We start from the raw sequence: 25378 nt of genomic DNA, 5'->3' as shown, positions 1-25378 counted from the left end.
ACTGTCCTGCAGCCAGCTGGCCGTCTGTCTGGACAACAGCCCGGCTGATAACTCAGCTTTGAGCATGTGTGTTCAAATGGACTCATTCGCAGTTAACAATGAGGTCTGGGGAAAGGATGGCAGTGCTACATAGAGGCACCAGCAATTATACAACAAACACAGAATGTTTGTCTAATATGAAGACGGGCACGTATAGAGGAAAAAACCAAATGGTAACAAGAAGCTTCTTAGGACAAAAGCAACTGCCAGTGTAGTCTGAAATGTACAAAGGCCTACATTTCAAGATAATTAGGTCTGGGTATCATTAAATTATTTTTTAAATACTGGTACCAATATAGATCCCTCGACTTTGATTCAGGTTTCTCAAAGGTAAATTGTGCGATACTAGTTTTTAAAAAATTACACTAAAGCTTAGCTTTAGCTATGTGTCCCTAATAATTGACTTCTGAGTAAAAATCTATTAATTTCAACAAGAGAAAAATGCTATAGACACAATATTTGTCTGTAATATAAAATCTCTCTAAAACAAAAAACAGTCCCAACATTGTGATTCACTGGTGAACGGGTGAAGCTGGCAGAGGGAGATGCTGTTTTGGAGCAGGGCTGCTGCTGTGTGGGGGACCTGAAACACAACGTCAACCAGAACCTGCTTGGTTTTAAGATATTCTGTCAGCCGAAACATTATTGTTTTATTAGCTGTTTAGAGCCTTGCAGCTTTTGAACAAATGCCGATGATGGATGGGAGACTGCGGAGAAAGCTGCAAGGACCGCTTTGCTGCACGTATGCGTTTGTTTAATGGGTGTTTTAATAAACCACTTTTATTGGCTTGTTACTCAATGAGCTAATATTATGTGAGCGTAGAAGCCGAGCGTTTCACCTCAGCTGGGCTCTGTCTTTACTCCTCCAGCTCACCTCACTTCTGTGGAGCTCAGCTCCGCCCCCTGCCACACACACAGAGAGAGGACAGACCACATCATTAACACCATAATTATATTTTCAGGTCTGCTAATCTCCCTCACTGCTTCCTTCATATTCTAGCAAAATCAGAAGACCTTCCGACTTCCACGTGAAACGCTTGCACCGTTGGGCCTTGCTTAGATATTGAACATTGAATTCAAAGGCATTTTTTAATACTCGGCAGGATCAAAGCGATTCTATGGGTGTCAAACTTATCCAAGTTCAATACCCAACCCAAGAGATGACAGCTGAGAATGTGTGTTTCAGCATTATGCTGACAGGTTGTGTGCTGCTCTGTCTGTGTATTATGCTGATGGTGTTTTTTTGAGTGCAAGCTACCTCAGACAGAGCAACAGCATAAAGCTCAGCATGAATAAATTAAACATGGTGGTGTTTGTTACATACTGACGAAGCCACGATGGGAATGCGATGCTTGTCAAGTCCATCCTTGACAGGAGAAGAAACAAAAACTTGTACTTTTTACACACACGCACACACACACACACACACACACACACAGGCACACACGTCAGCTTTGACCTTACATAATCACAAGCTTTGGAAATCAAGATTCCCAGTCCCACTGCTTTCTCTCAGCATGACACTTCTTTATCATGCAGTCAGGCAGCAGCGGCTGCTCTGCTCGCCTAATGAGGCTTCGTGTACAGAAGAAGAAGAAGAAGATTTTTATGCATGTGTAAGAAGTCAGGGGTCATGGGAACTGAAATTACTCTGAAAGAGTTTATAGCTTTTTCATGTACTGAATCAAGAGAATGCTGTCCAATTCGGATGTGGCCGAAAAATGTGGCCAAATGTGGCTGAACGCATCCCAAATTTCTTTGCACACTTAAATTAATATGACATTGGTGGCTGGCTACCTAATAACAAACAAATGGGCACGTTTTCATAAAATGCATTAAAGGTACATTACATTAGCTAGCAGCTCACTCAGCCACTCAACTGTCTAAATCCAAGCGGGAACAGCTGGTGATGTAAATAGGAAATCATTCATAAAGCAGACTGTCACATTTCGGTTTGGCTTTCCTGGTCTATGAGGCAGGACCCTCCTCAGGATTCAGCCTCAGATCTGCGATACAGTTATTGTCTTCAACTTCAGAACAAACCACAAATGATGAAAGTTCAATTTTAGCCCCTTTGCCCAGGCTTTAGATGATGTAAAAACCTTGATGTTCCAGCTTTTCCACATTATAGTTTCCTAAAACCTTAAGGTTCAAGCCTTTGCAAACCACTTTGCTGCTGTGCTCTATTTTTATTAAAGCAGTGATCAAGGCTGTAACATGGTGATGATGCTCAGACCAGATCCAAGCTAAACAGAAAAAGAGAGGAAGTGGGAGGAGAGAGGAGGGAATGAAAAGGACACAGAGTTGCATAAAGCTTTGTGCCCATCGGGACTAAGGTTGATAAGAAAATGCTGAGCAAGCTTCAACGAGCTTTACACAGTGATGGGAAGAGAGGGTGGATGAAGAAGAATGAGAGAGGAGGGGGACAGGCAAAAAATGGGGCGACAGGGAGAGAATGAGTTTAGAAAGACAAACGACACTGTTCTTACAGTAATCCAGGTGTCTTCCAGGCCTGAACTCTGCATAAACCACTACACAGTTCAAATAAAGGGTGATTAGGAAATAGTGCTCTGTTCTATTGAATGTTTGCTGTTGTAATGCAAGTAAGTTACATATGTTGAAAGCTGAATTTCAATACAACATCTGAGGGATTTGTTCCTTAAATGTATCTGGGGTTGGCCATCTACATTCAACCAACTTTATTGTGATCACAGCACCACATCTTCTGTTTACATCAGTTATTAAAAGCTAAGGAAAATTCTAAATCTGACTGTATGCATCTGGATCTTCTACCAACACTACAAAGACCTGTTTTATTGTATACATGACACTCACAAAATCAGGGTCTGTTACTTTGCATGCACGCGAACAAACTGATTAACTGTATACGCAGGGGTTTAATTGTGCGCCTGAGGAGTAAAGTGGAGCTTTATCGTGCAATACTGCCCTGTTCTTCAGACAAAGGTTGGAGCTACCGTCAGGGGGAAAGGGTGACTGAGGAGGCAAGCTCTTGTTAGAGAAGCCCAAACAAACACAGAATATTTAAAAGTGCGGCTGCAGGCTGTTTTATCAGCACTTGGTCAAGTCAAATCTGTTATAGCCACACTGCTTTGAGCTGATCTCTATCTAGAAAATGTGTGCAGCATTTGCTGATTAACTGAAACATTTACAGTGCTGACGTGTGAAATGTGCGTGGATGTGTGTGCCAAGGCTGAGTTCACATTCAGTTCAAAACATTGCTGGTGATGGTGTTCACTCTACTCAGCGGACTTGTGTGTTGCATGTGTACTTGTCCTTTTAACTAAGTCACGACTGTAGACTTTCTAGAGAGGAAGCAATAGCACTAACTTTTATCCACATTCAACACTGAACTATTTTGTTTGTAAAGTCAAAAACGAGGACATGATCACATGGGTATCACTAGCCTCTTTACCCATAATCACAGCATAAATGTCTTGTAAATTACAAGCAATTACACTGTTTGTGCAGTAAATGTTTGAAAGTGTTTACTTGCTGTTATGACAACAACTAAACCAGGATATAAAACCTGAGAAAAGCAACATTGATCATCACCTCTGCAGAGCCATTGATACTGGATTGTGTTTATTGGGAAAGAATGGAGCTTGAGCATAAATTTGGCTTCTGGAGACACTAAAACAAACTTGGAAAGAGAAGTTGATATGACGCATGTAGAGGTTGAGAAAATGTATCTGAACCGAAGAAGCCATTGCTTGATGACGGATTCTCATTTAACATGCATGAAAGGCAAATTAAACTGAATAGAATCGAATGTTCTTATGCAAATCTTAATTCTAGCAATTTCTCAGACTCATATTTAAGAAGTTAAGATGCACATTTTTTATATCATGCTGTCAGATTGCGTGTTCCATCTGTATCAGGGAGATAAAAGCAGCTAACAATATCTAAACAGAGAAATGTGGGCACAAACACTAACACGTTTTTTGTGAAGGATGATCTTCTGTGTCTCACGGATGAAAAATTACACAGAGAGAGAGGGAAGAGCGAGGCAGAGTGTGGGTGAAATGGAAAGACAATTCAATTTCCTCTCCATCATAGGAGATGGGTGATACAGTCAAAACTGAATTACCACATCCCAAACAGAACAGAACATTGTTTGAATGTATTTGTTAATGTAAGTAAGGAGCACTAAGCCTCTGCTGAAGTCAAGACGCTTTCTGCTCAACTGGGGTAGAATAAGTGTGTCTACATACTGGAAGAGACGTACAGGTCTACAGACACAAAGGTTTTAAAAAGCTACACCCCAGTTGTGTTGAAAATTCTATGGAGACATTCTGGTGTGTAACTGTGGACAGCAGAGAGTAACTAGGCTTGATAATTACAACGTGTAATTATGTAACACGGCCAAGCTCGGATGCCTTTTCCTCCCATGCAATGGGTAGATTCACCAAGCCAGAATGCAGAGGGTGAAAGGTGAACGGAGGAGGACCAGCTACACAACTAGCACCAAGTCTGTGCAGGGCTGTAGTGGGAACCTGCAGGGACTCGAGACGATGGCAAGCTGAGACAGAAGGAGCTTCAAGTCACTGGCACTAAAAAGAGTAAGGCCTTGTTATCGGCCCTAAGCAACCCCCTCAGAAGCCTGTCACAATGCTGTGTTAGGATACTGCAGAGGGTCTCATGAGCTGAAAGTCTTTTCAAATTGAAAACCCTCAGTTTACTTTACAACACGAATTATGGCTCTTTCTGTTCTCGTCATTGCTCTGCATTGTAAAAATTAGAGCTTAATGAATCCAGTTTCAGGACTTTCTATAGGACTGGGAGCTACACACACACCAGCAGAGATGAGGGACAAATGTGTGGCTGTGTTTATTTGTGCTTTAGAATGTAATTGCAGTGAAACCATTAGAATATAATGTTACTGCTTTATTCTTGTTAACACCAAAACCTTGATCACTCTCTCCGTCTCTCACCAACTGACTCAGGGGGGAAGGGGGAAGCGGATTGGTCTAATAATTTCAAATGGCCCAGTACCTATGGAACATGATGAAAATCCATACAACTATGAGTAAGGCAAGTGCAGCTGTGGGGCGATAACTTCATTAACCATAACATAATTAGATTAGACAGGTTCAGGAACAGGAGCAGTGGGTTTATGATGGTCATCTTTGTTGGAGCACTGAGATGGTCTTGTAGCTAATGTGGAGCGCTCACATTTAGAAGATCACTGCTTCAAAACTACCTACAAATCTCTCCCACTATAATTTCTTTAATTCATTCTGCTTTTATAATTTAATAGAAAGTCTCACCAATTATAGATTTTTAACTTCTTTCTGACATTTTCTCCTATGTTTACACTGCTGTAAAGTGACAGCTGCAGGGAGAGGGAGGAAAAGACAGGAGAGAGCCACAGCTCAAACCGCCACAATAAGAAATACACATACTATAGAGCTATGTTTAACATGTCAATAAACTATTTAAATCCAACAATCTTCAACCAACAGATGTGTCTAAATTTGCTTATAATTAACATTAATGCAGGTAACTAAGCCAATAATATTGCCCAAATCTATTACCCCGATTTTTGGCATTATACCCAGCAGAATTTTCAACTTACCAGGTTAGGCTTTGTCAAGAAAATGGTGGTGGTGGGGGGGGGGGTTAGGGAAATTAGATTTCTCCCAGAGAAAACCTTTTCTATTCCATATCTGTGAGTTACTATGTTTCTAATCAGCCTTCAACAATAGGCACACGCATAACAAAAGGCTGCAGACGGGACGAGTAACCCAGAGAGATCATTAACAGCACGATGCCACTTCGTTTTTAAATCAAAGTCTTTCTAAAGTCCAATAGGAAATGAAACTATTAAAAAGTGCTTCATACAAGTCCTTATACTCAGCCGACTTGTATTGGTCAGAAAGCTGCCTTTTTACTATACAGTTAAGCCAATAGGAATCAAAATATGTCAGAGGTTAAGAAGAAATTAGAATTGCTCTGCTGCTGCACATACACAGACTTCCGGTAACCAGGTTACTATAATGCATGTAAATGGTTGCAGCTCAGTTGCTAAGGAAGCCAACCACGGGGTCAGTGGTGCGACTCCCGGTCCCTCCTGGCTACGTGTCTTTGGGCAAGACACTTAACCCCAAGTTGCTCTTCGCAGCTAATTTTAAAGGTTGTTGTGAACAGACAACATTTTGAGAACACTACAATAAAAAAGGTAGTGGACAACGCTAAGATACACGACTGGGCTGTGCAACACAGTGTTTCTGACATGTAAAAATTCCATTAACAAAAATGAATCCAGTCAGGCTACGGTAACATGGTAACGTCCTTTTTCAAAAACTGATTTTCAAGACATTTACTGTAAGTGGATCACTGAGGAAACCAATGAAGACTCTGCTACCAATAACAACTAAGGGGAGAGTTTTGCGTGGATGTGGTGAAATCAATCCACTCCCCTCAGCAGATTAAAGGGATGCACACCATGGACTTTCTACTTGACACTCAATAACATTCTCTTCTTTATATGTGAGCTGAACAAATCGTCTGCCCCCTGATCCTTCTGTTGTTCGTCTCCCTCTCAATCCCCTGGTTTTTCTTAGGCTTGTTCTCTTAACACAATCATGGGAAAATGGTTAAAGAATCTTTTTGTTTGTAGGACAGATCAATGGTAGAGGAGGAAGCTCTGCTGGAAAACAGACTGTCTGGTCGTGTGGAGAAGAGCCTTTGAGGCGGCACGTCCACTGTGTTTGCTCTTATTTTGAACTTCCTCGATATCACTGTTTGCTTCTGCTTCCCTGCTCTTGCCAAAGCATTTGATCATTATTTCTCTTCGTTGCAAAAGCTGAGAGCTTTTTAACAAGAATCCAGTTTCATTATAAGACTTTTAGAAATGTCTTCTGGCTTTATTCAAACTCTAATGGGAGAATAAGTGGTGTTTGCCATCCAGCAGCCAAAACACAAATGAGTTTAAACCTTGTGGTTTACATGTGTATACGTTTTGGCTTGTGTATCCAATGTAAGCTGTTGGCAAATGATGAAAAATGCTATTAGGGGTGAAGTGAGAGAAGAAAACAAATGGCCATGAGGAGCAAATGGAAGCAAACAAACACACAAAGACCACTAAAAGCAGCCTGGGACAGTAAGCAAAGGAACAGTTTTCACTGTGTTTTACCACGACGGAACATGGCCATTTGTTGTTGGCAGGCATTTCAACATATCAAGTATTGCTAATGCTTGATATAAGTCTGAACTAAACAAAAACAGCATAATTATAATGGCTGATGAATTTTGGAGATGGGTAATACTTCTATTAAGCTGAATATAAATATATAACTGTGTATCTTCAGGACAACCAAAATGAAAATGGATAAGATACTGATGGACAAACAGATAGAAATACTCCAAACACTGGATCAGACTGAATCTGAACTTTGATTTATGTAACATTTCAGCCCCGCGTCATGGCCCCTGTGTGAACCCACAAACAGAGCCTGACCGTCACTTTACCTCACACATACCTCATCTAATGCAGAGTACAGCTGATCTATGGGGACTCCTCACCTCTAGAACATACAGATTGAGATCTATGCTTCAAGTGCTTTTCTCTTTTAAATCACCGCAGAGTTCAGGGAATGTGTGACATCTTCAAACATCTCTGCCTTAACCCACATAGGAATTTGTGCCTGTGCTACTTGTTCATGTCTTATCTTGATGCTAATGTGCTTTAAGGACTTGTGCTACAAGACGCATCTTGTTAAATAGCATCTGGTCGGTTTGCAAAATGCACAAATACGCTTGCACATATTTTCGGTCTATAGACTCATCTAAGTAAGTCGATAACAGTTATACAACGCCAATTCCTAAAAAGTTGGGTGGATGTGAAAATAAAAATAAAAGCAGAATGCAATAATTTGCAAATCTCATCAACCCATATATTATTAATAATAGAACATAGACATATCAGATGTTGAAACTAAAATTATTTACCATTTCATGGAAAAATATGAGCTCATTTTGAGTTGGATGGCAGCAACACATCTTATTACTGCAGAAAAGTTCTCGAATGGGCGTTTTTGTTAAAATATTTAGAAGAAAGTGGTTTTCGAGTAAAAGCAAGTATAGAACTTTTTTTGTCATAATGGTATTTAATCTTGATGTGAGCTGTAACTCTATGTGGAGCACAAAAGGTCATCTTGAGTCCTAAATGTGGATTTCAAACAAAAACCTCTATATTGGTACGTTCATTTTAACCCATCAAAACATTTTGCTACATAAATGTTTTGATTGACTAGTCAACAGAACCGGGTCTGCTAATCCCTCCCTACAACAACTGCTGTTCCTACTATGACTTGCAAGCTCCTTCAATAGACATATATGCTGTTTAATTAAACACTCACACCAGGAGAAGTGGAAAGAGAAAACTGTTCTCTGTCCTTTATTTGGTCTTCATCTCAGCCTATTGCTCTATGAGACTCCCAGCTCTAAGAGATGAATACCTTATAAGTGTCCTCCTAAGTGGCATTTCAATGACTACTTGTGGATTCAGGTCACTTTTAGATGTCTGCAGTGTGAGCAAGTTGAAGCAGAAAGCATTAGCTCACAGCGAGACATGAAAATAAGCTGAGGTGAGAGTCGTTTCTAATATCTATGGAGCAGGTACTTGAGAAACAAAGGAACATGTGTAATGAGAAAGTCATATAGGAGTTGGATTGAGGGGCCATGTTCACACCTGATATTAAACTGCAGTCTTGCTCAATCAAAGACTTCCTCCAACCTGCCATCTATAAACCTCACGACATCAAACTGAGCTTGTTCATCCCTCTATCTATAAAGTAAACTGACAAACACAACAGAACAGAATAACATAACATCTCATCAAAAATAAAACTATGAGCTACTATTTAACTAGAGACATCCGTGAAGCAGGAAACAATGAGGCTCCTGCTGTGAGAAAGCCAAATGCTACCAGCTGTGAAAGAATCATACTTATAATTATGGGCGGCCTGTACCAATGAAACACAACCAAAAAATAGATGAACTAGTATGCTTTTTATATATTATATTTTTCAATGAATTAAGGGAATATTCACCATGGTTATCAATAATGAAAATAGTTTTTAGTTTCTGTTTTCTTAATCTTCTGATTCAATATTTGTCTATATTGATGTCTAAGCCTAGCAAAAACTAGAGTGGTCATTAAGGTCTTGAATGGCTTGTTTTGTGTGACCAACGAGTTTTATAAAGAATACAAAGAAAGAAAAAGCAGAAATTTAACATTTGATAATAGAACCAAAATTCGGATGAATTTTAAGGTTGTTACATCTGTAAAGTCTGAAATTTACACTCACAAGAATGCAGAGAGCCTCCATAAGGCAAGATGTTTATATTTGTTTATATATTTATATATACAAACACACACAAAAACTAAAGCATATCAATAAAAACAGATCTGTCAGTCTGCAACTTGGAATAGTGTGTTTGTCTGTGCCATAGATTAATCAAAAAATGGTTAAAAACATCAGCCGAACACACCACTGCACTGAGTGACTGGGTTTCTTTATTCCAAAGCACAAATGCTGCTCTAGCAGTGCTGGTTCTCCACAACTTTGTATGAAGAGAGCAAGAATAAATTGTGCACGTGCAAGTTCTGCTGGGGAAATATGGTGATCGCTAGAGGGCTAGAGGGATTTTTCTATATCTCATGCTAGCTTCTTACTGAAAGAACCTGAATAAATAAAAGGTCAAAATCAAAGCTAAATTTCCCAGATTAGTCTGAACAACGTTCAGCATCTACAGAACCACAAATTGCAACTACTCATCAGTCCGTGTACGAGCTTTGTTAAATTCTCAATTCTTGCATTTATTTAGCTGATGAACCTTATGAACAATATCTGAGGCTGCAGTTAATGAACAAACACTTAGAGAAATGTATAGTATATGTACTCACACGCTGCCTCTAAGCAAAGCAAAACCAGTGCCTACAGTAGAGATCAATACATGTGCAGTGTGATGGATGGTTTGCAGCATAATGGACAGAGAAAGAAAACAGAGAGAGTGAGATGGAGGACGAGACAAAGAAACACAAGGAGAAAGAAAAAGTAATAGGATCTTCTTTGAAACTGATGTGATCCATAGAGATCACATATCAGCTGGAACTCAATGGCCCCAGTTCTGGGGCCAGAAATGGAGATCAGGGCTGCAGTTCAAGCTTTCAATGACTGGTTACAATCCAGCACTACGACAATGAGACACACTGACCTAGTTATAAGCAACCTGGTTGAACAGAAGCTAGTGTATCGACACTGCAGGGCAGGGTTCACAAAGCGAGACAAAGGAACCAGCCATAAACAGGAGGGCAGCGGGAGGAAACAGAAGCCAGAGAGCGTTCTGTAATCCTGTTAGTGTGATTGATGCTGGACATTAGGTTTTAGACCAGAGAAGACTAGTGTGTCGGCTCAGGCCTAAAACAATACATCACCACAACACACAATGTCAATGCCCTGCTGCATCAGAGGCAACAGCTCACTCTGCTAATTAACGAAGATTTGTGTGTGTGTGTGACAAAAAGCATAAGGAGGATCTAATAAAACTAAGTAAAGTCTGATCCAAATAAGCCAACAAGCTGTCAATAACCCCCCCTACCACAATTTCTCTGTGTTTTAGCTCACCACACAAAAGCACAGACAAAATATGAACGTGCAGGGTTAATACATGCTAACTCTAACAACCTGCACTGTTTATGAGTCACATTAAAATAATTATCTTACACACTTTAATCTGAGTTGTGAGGAGGAGGAGGAGTTATGATTAGGACATTAGCACATGTGTAAACAGTTTTAAACAAAGCACTTAGCACCTGTAGCTGTACTTTTTTCTATGTTGACTGTGTATTTGTGACTCACAATTACATTTAAAAATTTAGTTATTCCTTTAATCCTGGGATTGTTTTGAAATCTGGAATTATTATAAAATAATAACATGTAGCTGTAATGATTTTTTACATTTTATAGCAAGTGTTTAAATGATTATTTAAGCCATATTTTAAGACAAAATTCACATCCTATATACAAGTGGGGCTGGGGGATATATCTAATTTGATTAAGTTTATGCTTTTTAAAGATTTACAAAAACAATGGAGACTGATTGACTACTTCCATCATTAACTTGTCAAACACAGCCCGGTGGAACTTTGTGGTGTTTCCTTAGACAAACACATTCGACCCAACACCTGTTCCTGCCGTACTGTACATCCTCCCGTTTAAAACCTAAACCTATTTTAATTTACCACTATTGTTGTCTCATGCTCATCGATAATCAGGGTTTGCTTCTGCTGAGGCCATTTTCGCTGCAGTTAAACTTGTGTGTGAAACTTTCTTCATCCACTGTCACTCACTTCCTCCGCAGAGGAGAGTCAAGTTTCTCTATGTGAAGTCCGCAGGAAAGCTACTTCTATGATTATCGTTTTAATTGCAGCTTTTGCAATCTGAAAACTGAGTTATGTTAAACTGTATTATTGATTATCATCGATTAGCCCTTTGTTATTGTACCACAGCTGCTTCTGGTGTTAAACTTTACAGCTGGATGGAGACAGGTTTAAAAAAAAAACATCTGTTTTTGAAGCATGTTTTAACTTGAGTGTTTGTACAGTATATTAAAAACACAGTTTAAATGAATGATACAGAATATTATATGAAATGGTTTCTTGGAATCTGAGCCAGAAACATCACCATGTTAAAGACCAGATGATTATGAATGAATCAGTAGCAGTGTTACCCCACATAATTTGTTATGTAATCTGAAGTCCAAAATAACAGGAAACGTTTCCTAAAATTTGGTTTGTGTGTGGTTATTAAAATGTGAACAGTATGTTTCAAATTGGTCTGGGAAAACAGATTTTTCCCAAACAGGGCACAAAGCAGTTCTGAACTGAAGATGCTACTTCAAAGTAAAAACACAAAAGCCAGTGTTGAATTTTTTGGAAGAAAATTTGGGGGCACAACACAGCGGCTTCCATGAAAAGGGCAATGCACTCAAACTTAGCTATAAAGAGCTTTTCTGTCTAAGCTAAAGAAAATGCATCACTTCCTACCTTAAGGTGGATTCACAGTGAAACAATTCTCATGAACACTATGCTCCATGTAAATATAACACACTGCTCCTGTAAATATTAAAAAAATGATAAACATGTGGTGGTCAACATAGATATTATGGCCGGCTGCAACTAATAAATAACAGTATGGGAAACAATAGCTAAAATAATTCAAATGTTCAGATACACAGTATCGTGATATAGTCTGGTCATACAGTTAAACTACAAGCCATCTGTGCTGTAGATGATAAATATTTCATAGCTTTTGTTTTAAATTAATTTATATATTTATGATTTTCATCAAGCTTAGTTCAAATGTTTCACTAAGATAGAAAAAGTCGAGCTGCTGATGATCCCGCAGATCAAAGCCTCTTGAAATTCCATAGTATAAATGAACCTCGAATCGTGCAGTGTTTTAGTGAACGTCAGAATGTTCATGTAGAAAGACAAACAAAAAATAATGAGCCCTATTTATAGCATAAGGTTTAAACCCGAACACACAGTTGTTTCCGTCAGTTAACCAGAAGCAGTTAAGAGGCAGTCACAGATAACTAGGAGGCCAAAGACTCAGATGTCCTCACTGAGCTTCTGTGGACGACCAAGCAGTGTGTTGATGTGTGTACAGCATTTGTATTTATACCACCTCATGCTGTGTGACTGTCACACACTCTGCTCTCTGTGCAAGATACCAGACACCACACACTTGTCTCAAAGTGTAAATGGGAAAACCACACTGTGTTCAAAACATCATTAACCAGAGCTCCCAGGGTGTGATGATGATGACACACACACACACACACACACACACACACACACACACACACACACACACAAAGTCTAGTGGTTGAGAGCTGACTTCATTGTTTCTTCTATTGTCCACATTTGTTCTTTAAATTTGTTTTAATCCCATACATCACAGATTTTAGGTTGAAAACAGCACTTGGAGAATCACACTGGGATTTATGGTCCATGTTTTTGCAGACATCTTTTTGACATGATAAAAACTAATTTGGGAAACAGCTTGTTTCATAGTCACCAGATTGGTTGTGCCTTCGCTGACCTCTAGCAAATCAGTCTCTCTCTCTCTCTCTCTCTGATAATTACAACAGACATGTTCGATTTCCTGTTTTGATTGACAGGAGAAAGTCCTGCCTCAGTAGACCTTACTAATCAATCTCTGCATGCAATCAGTCCGCCTGTCAATCAATGGCTCAGCCACAGTGTCAGGTCTGCTTATCAAAGACAGGCAGAGATACAGTAAGTGCATGTGTGTGTCCTATACAGTTCAATAAATAAAACACTAACCACTGAGGGCTGTCTAGAGTAAAGACAGGAACCTGTGTGTGAGATCAATACAAAGTGTATACGCTGTAAATACGTGCGCGTGTCTGTGCACGCGTGTGTATGTTTGTGTGCGAGGAAACTGTGTCCTGCTGTTTGCACTTTGCTTAATCTGAGCACATTATCTGAAAAGAAAAAAGAAAATAGAGCCATCTTAACACCGACAAAGGAGCTGAGGTAGACAAGAGGACAGTTGCAGACAGAAAGGAAGATGAGTCACCCCCCTCCTCCCCCCTCTCTCTACCACCAATCTCAGCAGGTACCAGAATTTGTATTTATCAAACACACACACACACACACACACTTGGACCAAAATAAAGTTACAAACACCATCTTTAGTCAGTCAGTAGAATTTCATAACACTGGCAAGTTGCTAAAGGTTGAAAACTAAGGAAAATCAAACCATAAGCCAGTGCAAATGTGTGTTTCCTAATCTCTGAGAAAAACATCCTTGGAGCAAATCATCATCCATCACAGTGGAGATATAACAGAGAGAAATCCACAGAAATACAAAAGTTCAGAAACTGCCTCTGAAACATCTCAACCAAGAATTACAACATTGCAGTTGTATGCGTCCACAAACCATTCATCAGTTCATACACAAGTCCAGGTGGACCTTTATGTCAGATGTTAATAGAATTTTCTTCAGGGGTTGCTGAGATGCAGGAGGCGTGAGGTCACAGTGACTTTGACCTACAGTAAGGTCCACCAAAATCCAATCGGTTCATGCTTGAGTCCAGGTGAGCACTTGTGGCCAATTTGAAGACATTCCATAGCCCTTGGTTTCACGTTCCCAAGAATAGGATGGGTGTAAGGTCAGTAAAGTTGACCTTTGACCACCCAACTCTGAACTTTGTGGGTCAAAAACCAAACCGTTCATTCTTAAAGCTAAGTGGATGTTTGTGCCAATTCTGAAGACATTTTTCAAGGTGTTGCAGAGATATAGTTTTCCACGAAAGCAAAAACTAAATAATATTCTGAAAAACACATGTGCATGAAAAAGCAATCTTGAAAGATAACTAGATATTTTTAATATTAATAGTATTTCAACAATCCCAATCACCCGAAAACACAAAGCCTGTGTCTAAAGACTGTCGCTTGCATGTAGACTCGATAAAAACTGAATCCTGTTTTGATCTAGTAGTTTTTTATTTTTTTAAATTAAACTGTAATGTTTAAACTACAGAATCATGTCAGACAAGTACGACATACTGAGCAATTACTGAAAATGTGAAGCCAATTAACAAGTGTTACAATGAATAAAAACTCGTGATCTTTTTAGGTAATAAGCAGCAATCTAAAGCTGAAACACTGTATGAATGAAACAATGAAAGAACAGTATTCTTGCAACATCTAAAACAACTGGTCACTTTTATGGATGTGTTCATTGCCAGAGCAGTGCCAAGCAACTACACACACACACAGCAGATTTTAGCCAAAGAAAGCAACATCTTTCACAATGTTTTTGACATTTGAATGAAGGTTGAATCATTATCTACTGGGATATTCACCTTGTTTGCTGCTGAGATGTGTTTTTTCTGATATTGTTGTTGGGTAGCTGCATATAGTCTCTTCTGTAAGTCGACATGTAGGCAGAAGGACAGAACAACTAACGGGGCCCTGCCCACTGAGCCACAGCCACCCAGGTTCTGGCTTTCTGATATCTGCACCACACATTTCTCTACGTTTGCAGACCTTGCATGCTTAACAATGGGATGTACTATTTGTGGCTTTGTCAAGGACAGTTAACATAAATGAACTACACCTCAGAGAAGAAACTGAAGGGATGAGTCTTCCTCCCAAATGTCTAAAGACAGTTTTCTATTATAATCTGGATAAAGTGAGAACAATGCCTAAACCACAATGCAGCCGCATCATCAAACCCACAGCAACACTCTGTAGAACATGCATGTAAACACACATGAAAATGTGTGTGTATGTGTGTATTCCCTCTTCTCTAGCACTGTTTCATGTTGGAGTAACGAGTGGTGAGACCAAAGCAAAAGCCTGTGGGGATCCAAACCGTGGAGCCACATTTTATCTCCATTCTTTATAGGAGTAAATAAATCTTACAATATCCCCAAATCTCTAAAAACCCTTGCCGGACACACACGCACACACACAAACACACACACACACACACACACTCTCTCTCTCTTGAAGCTGAAACAGAGCTCGCTTTGCTGAACACGCTCCCAAATCCCAAAGTTAATCAAAACTAGCAGGCGAGGCTCGATAAAGCCATCCATCTGCACAGGAGGCTTAGAGCTAAACAGCATAAGACAGACACAGATCAAGAAAAAGGTGAGTGAATCGTGTCACAATGAGACACAAAGTATGACAACTGCCAAGGTGACAAGGACAGTACATTTCAGGGAAAACTATGTTTGGTGTGTTTGTCTGTGTGTGGGTCAGGATCTTGGGAGTGCAGAGTAATGGATAACAAGGATCACTATGTGATACCCTGGACAGGCAGAGAATGTGTGTCTGAAATGGACAATGACAACGTTATCGTGTCTCTGTGTGTTAAGTATCCAGCTATATTAGCAACATGGCTGTAAGAAGACAACAGCAGTGTCTCCATTAGCATAATGGGCTAACGCTTCAGAGTGAACACGGCATGGAACTACTGAAACCTTTTTTACACTCACTCCTTTAATAGATCATCATCTCTGTGTCACTACATTTTTAGCAATAATATAATGCAAATAATAAAAATAATAGCACTGAATATTAGCATGCTGGATGAGCAGGCTGAATGTGTTTTTAAATGCTAAATTGCTGAACAGTATTCTTGCCTTGTAGATATAAAGTGTACATTTCCATTTACTTATAAAACCAAACTGTAAATCTACAAACGGATCTTTTTTGGTGAAAATGAACAGTTCATTTAGTTTACATTACATCATCATCATTTGTTGATAGCAATTCCGCTTCCATCCATCCAAAAAATACCAGGTCACAAAAAACCTGTTATCAGTGTGTTTGGTCTTCGCACGGTGGTCAACAAGCAGGTTTCAAGACAACACCACTGTCTTTGTATCACTCTGTAACAATTCTGAACAACCAGTGGACTGGGAGTCGCTGTCGGAGTCGTCCGAAAGTTAGTCTGCATTAGCTCACCCTGCCCATTAATTAAAAATGTCACTTAACTTTGCTAATATGCCCATAACAACTATTATTTATGGCAAGTGTTTATCTCTCACACTGTCATGGCAACACTGATGTTATCGCACTCTTTCCTCCTATCATGCAGGATAATGTAATGCATATTACTGTTTCAGTACATGGGCAGTTTTGTGTATGGAACATGTTGCCTTTGTGCAGCTGATACCAATATTAAGTCCTAGTTCTATATTTTCAATAGCATGAGTTTTGTAAATTTGTATGCAACGATTAAAAATAAATAAATAAATAAATAGAGCCTTTTTAGAAGTAAGGACTCGTAAAGCTCAGGTTGATTAGAAATGAATTCTGTTTTTTTAACTGTAATTTGTTTTCTGTCCAATAGAAGCACATTTTTCACACTTTGCACATTAACAGAGGACTGAAAGAATTGCTGAGTGAGTGCTAATGTATTTTAAGTGGGTGTGAAACTGACGAGGGGAGGGGGCATCAGGCTACCACATACACACAGGCAGAAGTCGAGTACACGTCACCCTTTTACTTTTCCGTTAACACTGAACGGTTCTGGATTTGTGACCATCAGCTGTTTAACATTTAGTACACTGCCCACTGGCCCTGCTTTTTACTAATGTTGTGTTATTCTTTGCTAAATCTTTGGTTTTCCTGCGAGAAAATTACTGTCCCCACTGGCATCTTTGAATTAACCTCTTTTGCCCACTAAACACACCAACGTGAATGTAGCAGGCAGATAGAAAGGAGAGATGGGATCAAGTGGAGTCCCTGGTACAGCTTTCCTATGAGAGTCTTTACAGCTTCATGTAAGTAGGCAGACAGAGAGCTAAAGCCTTAAAATAGACGGGCATGACCTAGTCGTGGGCTAATTAAGTGCTTTAATATAGTGCACACGCAGGCACAGAATACAAGAACGTAGGCCGACACGCTGAATAAAACGGACAAATGACAAAAGGGTTTAAGGAAAGATAACGGAATAAAAAACAACTAGGACAACAACTAAGTCATGGCATCTCTTTTTTCATTTACAGGTGAAAAAGTTTCAGACAAAGAAAAAAGGCTAAAAGGCAAAAGGACAAAAGCTGGTGTAAACGTATTAACCACACTAGTGGCTGAATTCACTTGTGTTTCTTCATTGCCATTTTGTAATCATGGTTAAGCTGCTCTAGATTAGTTGCAGTGCTCCACAGGAAGCATAAACAGAGGCATGGTAGAAACTCTCTATGCATTTAGGTATTGTAAAATGAAACCATTTAAGTTTCAAATTTTGTAATACTTTATATTTTTTAACAGTAACAATGATGCAGCCTTCCCAAATCTCTAACAAGTCGCTGAATTCACTGATCATCATGGGAACTGAACTGTGCTTAGAAAGATCCTACTGTTAATGAATGTTCTAACTAAATATTTAGTCACTGTTGCAAATCAGTAATAATCGGCTTCTGGCTGATTTATCGCAACATCCGTCAAGCTAATGATGATTATGATTCTATTTCTAATTGTAGGTTTGATCCATGTCTCTTCTTAACAGACTTTACGTCCATTCATTGTATTTTAAACACATCAGCAGACATCAAAAGGGTCATGGGCAGAACAATTGGAACATGTTTTTTCTCAAAAAACAAATCTTAATTTCCACTAGGATAAAAAAAAAAAATCTTCTGCGATATGAAAAAGCAGCAGAGAAAAGTCTGAAAATAAAACCTCTTTATGCAGACTAATTATTTCAGGGAAATTAGTTGCCTGGAGCCTCGGCTGATGTTGTGCTTTGTTTTCCCTCTGTGCATTCCAAGTGTGCACTGAACACATGCAGACACTTAATTTTTCATGGTCTGTCTCTAATTGGTGTCTGCAGTCAGTCATGCTGGATATAACCGCAGGAGGTGACTTTTTGCATGTGTGTGACTGTGTGCGTGTGAGCGTGTGTATAGGTGATTAACGCAATATAGTCAAAAGTAGAGCGGCGGCAAATGAACCAGTAAACCTAATTCTGATGTATGTGTAAGTGTGTTTCTGTGAATGACTGTCACACGGATGTAGAAGGTAATTAGAAGAATGTACGTCCACAAAAAAAAATACAAAATTGTCGAATGGACAAACCGTAGAACCTCTTCCCGTTGGCTGTAGAGTAGCTGAACATCTGCAGGTGAAGAGGTGAAGAAGTAGAGGAAACAGTTATTAGGTCGGCCAGAGAAAAGAGCAGTGGATGAAGCCTGAAGGTTCCACAGTTAACAGGACATGAGCTTAACTGTGTTTGTTATGAAATCTGTGCCCTGAAACTCCTGCTGGAGTACAAACAGCTCTTTTTATGCAAGACCATGTGCATGATTCAATTATTTATTAGCCTATTTGAATCTTGTAATTAAGGACCACATCAAGGGTGACACCATAAAATATCAAATAAGAATTTATAACTGCCCCAACTTTCCAAGTTACTGCACTGACAAAAAAAGTAAAACCAATTATCAGTAAAGAGCTTTATAGAACATTTATACTGGCGGCTGATCACGGCGACTTTTTCTCCTCAGAGTAGTTAATACTTAGGGCAATAAAGACACTGCAGGCTTATTCCTTTCTACCAATTGATTCATCACAATAGGGAGTTAACTACAGGAAGGACAAAAAAAAAAAAAAAAAAAACAACAGGTAAATAAGATAAGAAATATAACATTTTATGCCAGCTTTTGGTATTTGACATGTTATTATCCAACATAAAAATCCTGTAATACAGAGGCCTATTACAAGTACAACTGAACTTCACAAGAAAAAGGTTATTTTAAAGGACGTGCTGTATTTTGGTGTTGAAATATATTTGAATGTGGGGGGTTTCTAGTACATCTAAAGGTTATGAGTCAAATTCATAACATCTGTGTGAAGGGAGTAAGTACTGATCTCTGCCTGACTACAGGACAATGTGTCGTTGGAAATTGTTTACAGAATCATTTCAGTTTTACAGTGAACATTGTGGTGAATGAGCAGATTCAATGATAATTAGTTGCAGCTCTATACTGATTCAGGGAATCGTAAGTCTTCAGAATTGTCATCTTCTTTTTTTGCTTCCTTCCTCTGACAGAGCAGACTGGAGGACGCAGTTCCTCACTTCACCTCCATATCCAATTCATCCATCTCCCTCCGCCCGTCTCTCACCTCTTCTACCTCCTGTATGAGTTGTGCTATTACACTGTGACTGGATTTATTTATTCTGCCCATCAGAGTGTTGCCCTTTTCCCCTCAATCCCTCCTTCTGCATAATATTTCCCATCTCATCGCGGGATGCTCCACTGGAGTTGTCGAATCTCTGCTGAGGTGTTTAGATGTGAGATGGGAAGTCAAACCTGTAACCCTCACGGTTTTTCCTCTGCCCTTCACATCTGACAGTCCAACAAAACAAAAACAGTTCAACAGCCAGCAAATTTCACTAGTGCCCATCACCAGTGTCACGGCTTCACCAGCAATGCACACTTTCTTTTGTTTTACAGATAACCGAGCAACAAATAATGTACTTTTCGTGCATCCATGAAATAGTTCAGCAGAAAAAGATGAAAACACGTTTGTGTCAGTAAAATAAGTAGCTGTACAGATCCTATGGGGTCGCATTTTAATACGAGCCATCTGGGTTTTAATACTGTAATGTGAGTTTCCCTGTCAATACACCCTCCTTCAAAAAAGTCAAAATGTCCCAGAGATTTCACAACCACTTTGGGAACTTTGGGACAGGGACAGTCTGAGGTATTTACTAAAAGCACTTTTTGCCACATCTCTTTCCTTTTCTACTGTGAAGTAAGTTTAAACCAGGACACTGCAGATGGGCCAAGCGGACTCGTCCCTCTACTGGACCTCAGTTACAGTTTGCCTGCCAGCTCAACTCCACACTGCACCTTTTTTTCCACCAACACAGTGACTCACTCCTCTCTTAAGCTTAAGCCTTTCCTTCTCAGCTTAAAGAGGATCAAGAGATGAAAGCAAAGAGAAAGGTGGGAGAAAGAAGGAAGCAAAGACAGACAGATGATGACAGAGCCAGACTGAGAATAAATAAAATAGCAGCATCAATGCAGAGATTAAAATTAGTTGACGTAAAAAGTGTCGACGTCGACTTTAAAAGTAAACAAGAAAAGGGAAGTTTTTCTACAGCACGTCCTTATCTGGTAATTTTAAGTCTTAATTATTGGTTAAAGTGTGTGAGTATATATAAAAAGGGAAGATGCATGTATGTCCTGGTGTTTCTCAGCACGTGGGGTCAGAACATAACAAGAACACTTCTCAATGAATCATGCTGATGACAAGGCCAACTGACAGCCTGCAGCAAGATGAAGACCTGTGTGTGAGCGTGTGAGAGAGATAAATTAAGCAGAACAGACATTATTTAGATATGCAGGGAGGAGATAAAATCTGTATAACACACAAACACACACTTCATGCTCTTGTTCACCTCCTCTAACGGAGTCCAGCCTTGAACATGAGTCATCACTACAATATCTGCTCTCAAAGCACTTTATTGGTGTCGTGAGTAACATTCTTTCAGTGACCCTGCAACCAGAAAGAAAGGCCATCTGCTCCAGAAGGAACAACACTTGAGGCTAGTGCCAGAGAGATAACGGTATCTTTAAATTATTTGCATGACAATTCTAAAAATGGTTAATGTTAATGTGTGCATCAGAAACCGCAAGGAGGCATCAGTGCTAGTGCCACACAAACCTCAAACGTTGTCACAACAAACCAAAAAAGCAACATATCTAGTTGAGCAAAGAAACTATGGAATCAGTATCAAAACTGTCACATTTTGGATGGAGGTATATAAAGTGTGGATTTATAAATATGGGATCTGAGTTATAATCCTCATCATTCATAGTATCAAACTGAAAATCACCTTAATGGAAGATGAGCTATCAATCCACACACCAGCGGTAAACGGCAAACAGACTTGGACAAGAACTGAAAAATTGTCTGCTCAGTTACAGGTGTAGTTGGTGCTGCTTCTCAAGTTATGGTGTGGAACAATGGTGAGAATGACGAGCCATTAAAGCAGCAGTCTGTCAGGCACAGTCAGGGAGAAAAGGTAAGAATAGCAGTAATTATTCATCATGCTCTCATGTATATTTAAATGGAAGCTGCATCAGCCTGTTTTTCCAGCAGCTCCAACACACCAGCACAAAGGATGAGGTCACTGAGGCTAAGGCCTGATGTCTACAGACAGAAGGTTTACTTCACAAACAACTGCCTACACACTGCTCTGTTTAGTCCAGGATTTTTTTTTTTATCTCTTAGTTTGCATTGATGCAGACTGTGTGGACAGGCAACAGGTTCAGGTTAGAACAGATGCAGTGTGTTAAGGACTGGGTCTCTGCTTCCCATACACTGTTCTATTCTACCCCAAACTACCCCAGATCACTGTTCTCATTAACCAACTGTGACAAAATGGGATTTCTTCCAAATCCATATAATAAACAATTACATAAATACAATAAAAACACTCTTGTCTAAGAAGAGGACATGTGGAGGAAAGTCCTCCCTCCCTGCAGAGTTGGACTATGTTTAATGACAGCGTGCCAACACAAAGAACCTGAGCATGAGCTGAAACAGCAGCACTAGACTTTCATGTTGAGCCCTGTATTTCCCTTTGAGCTGAGTCTTTCATTTAGGTTTCCCTCTAAAACAAATGCTAATAATATGCTAATCCGATGGTGTTTTATTGCAAAGTTCAACCTCTTCTCTGAATGTGACATCTCAGTAAAGGACCTTTCCTCGCAGACAGATTGGATTAAAAAAAAGGATCATATTCTTTGTTTTTCAAATAGTGTGTGTCCATATATTGTAAAGGCACTGAGCACTTGGATGTGTTATTGGAAAAACACACACACACACAAAAGCAGGCTCTAACGGTGGTTACCAAGCAATACGTGACTGTTACCCTGGGAAAATGGACACATGCACTTAAACTCAAGTGTGTCAGACAGAGGAAAAGCAAGAGTGAGCCGACCCTCGTCCATTAGTCAAGAGGTAAACACCATCTGGGCGTCCACAAATGTTCCCCCCGCACACATATACTTCATTGAATAACACAACACTTGTAAACACCTGTTTCAACGCATATAGACAGACCTGGGGTGGGGGAGGTGGTCACCAAGGGGAGAAATAAACTCTTAAAGTAAACACTAATCCACTTTCTACAGTAGCATTAAAGGCATTTTATAAGTGATGTCGTGTCATTACTGCTACTTGGAGTGAGTTTTCATTCCTTTATGTGCCATTACACCTTTATTTAAAGCTGGTTTTCCCAAACATGTTGCTTGTAGAATAAATCTGAATAACTGCACCTAATAATTGTTAACCTACAACAGAAGCGACAGCTAGGTCAGATTGTCCTAGATTATGTGTTGAATAAAACATGAAAAACTCCATCAGAGTGAGACACTGTGTGGGAATTTTTTTATGTTAATTTGAAATGTGCTCATGCACAGTATAATTACATTTATATTATTAAAATACATTTAGAACCCTTTTATAATTCTCCCTCTTCCAAATTGTATCCTGTATTTCATAAAATCTAACACAAAAAGGTAAGACAAAGTTCAGGGGACTGGTGGAAACATGACAAATATGCCACAGGGGCTCAGGTGTTCTTCCTAAATCTGTAATGTAAGTCAATTCAAACCATGGCGATGGTTCAGGCCTTGTGATATAAAAACTCTGGCATCCGTGACCCCGAGCAACAACACAGGACTGATGCATCATACAAGAAATGCTGTTTGCTAAGAAACAAATTGAGTAAAACGGGGTCAGGCAGACAGAGAGTAACCGTGTGCAGGTCTGCCAAGAAAAAGGAAAACATTAATAAGCGTACCCTTGAGAAATATAATAACCTGTGATTATTTGTTCAACTAGAATAACTCAGATCATATTTTCCGCTTTAAATTCAGGATACAATTTCCTGCTGGCTGCATCAACCAAAGGTCACAGGAACAGAGAAGAAAACTCTAATTCTGAAGTCATTCAAACCAGCCAAAATCCACTAGAAACACAATTTATTTTATCTTAATGGATTTTTGTCCAACCAACACCAACACCAACACATGGTGGTATTTAACAAACCTGAACAGAGACACACAGAGGAATGTATTTGTACCCCTGACAGAGTCGAAGGGCAAAGACCCTCCAAACACGTAACTCTTATTGTAATGTTGTATAGAGCTTAGGATCTCTAAAGGATGGGAAAAGTCATAAATACACCTACAGTAACAGCAAAGTTCAACATGTGATTGTATGAGAGTGAACTGTGACGTACACAACACATTACAGTGTCAAAGTCACAGGCTGTGGACACTATAGACACTGTATACAAACCAGAGCAAATGTGAGTCAAAAGCACTATGGCTCTTCACATTAAACACTGCTGCCATCTGCTGGTCGCTTCCATCTACAGTTTGCATTTAACCTTTGCAAATTACTTCTAATTCTAATTCTGGACCCAACCAGGCCCCAAATCAGTACCCTAGACTCTAATTTGGTTTAATCTGCTCTATTTCATAGGGGTTTATTTTCTCTTTACTAAGATCATTTTATTAGGTTCTTACACACTTTATTTGCTGGTTAAAAGCAAAGTCAGGACATATTGTATAGGTATAACATATATATTATTATTTTCAGTCATTAACTCAAAAGACAATCCATAATTTACTCAGCCTCCCTGTGATCTAATAAATATGTATGTATGTGTATAAATTTTGGTGAGTAGAATGAGCAAAAGCAAACTGATAGTCTTTACCTTATTTCTACTTGACATTAAAATGATTTCCATCCCTGTTTGGACGATGCAAATTCAGAATTATTAGAGGAAACGTGGACAGAGCATTAAAACTGGATTATTCATTTATGCCATTTAAAGAACAAACTCAGCTATATAAAATTTGAGGCCCGGATGTTGGGCAAAAATCTGAAGACCTCAAAGACTGACATTATTTTATAACACATTAAATGACGGTAAAAGTTGGAGTCATGAAGCAGTAAAGCCCAGATACAAAAACAGCTTGAATGTAGTCTGCAAGAACCGTTTTAGAGAAAGAAAAATTAAAGAATCCCTAACCTCCAAATATTCATGTTAATAAAAAAATAATCATGTTGAGTAACGGAAAATTGAAAGGTTGGAGTAGATTTTCTGTGTAAATCCTCTCTAGAACCAGCAGGGGTCACAGTGGAGCAGCACACATGCAAACACATACAGTTACCTGCCCTCACACTGCAGCAGAATTTATTTAGACTAACAGTCACATGGGGTCAGCACTGCACTCTGCTGCATCACGACCCCCACACACACACACACACACACACACACACACACACACACACACACACACTCAGTCATTTCTAGTCCATTTCCTTCTCAGCAGCAAGTTAAAAAAAGTGTTTCTTCTGATGTTGAGTGCAACTGCGGTTGTGTGCGTGTGCCTGTGTGTGTGCCTCTGTGTGTGTGTGTGCCTGTGTGTGTGCCTCTGTGTGTGTGTGTGTGTGTGTGTGTGTGTGTGTGTGTGTGTGTGTGTGTGTGTGTGTGTGTGTGTGTGTGCGCAGGCAGCTATGAAAGCCTGAGTCATCCTCAGCCTGCCTTCCTGCCCTGAGCAGGTAGTCCAAGACACATGGTCCAGATGGCACTAGACTGACTCGCTGTGAGTAGCACACTATCTGCTTTAAAAGAATAATTTAAAACTGCCTATTATTAAATCAGATAGAAGATACCAGATGTCTTTTCCACACATCTACAATGTATTACAATTTGCTCAGTTGATTGTACAGCTG

At 39.5% G+C, this 25378-nt stretch overlaps 1 protein-coding gene across 1 annotated transcript in view; it reads right to left on the bottom strand.

Moving 5' to 3' along the window:
- Positions 1-25378, bottom strand: part of mast2 (microtubule associated serine/threonine kinase 2) — a 148682-nt gene that overhangs the window by 91287 nt on the left and 32017 nt on the right.

The sequence above is a fragment of the Channa argus genome, chromosome 8, assembly GCF_033026475.1.
Source record: "Channa argus isolate prfri chromosome 8, Channa argus male v1.0, whole genome shotgun sequence".
NCBI classification, from domain to species: Eukaryota; Metazoa; Chordata; class Actinopteri; order Anabantiformes; family Channidae; genus Channa; species Channa argus.
This window is presented reverse-complemented; position numbering and strand designations above follow the sequence as displayed.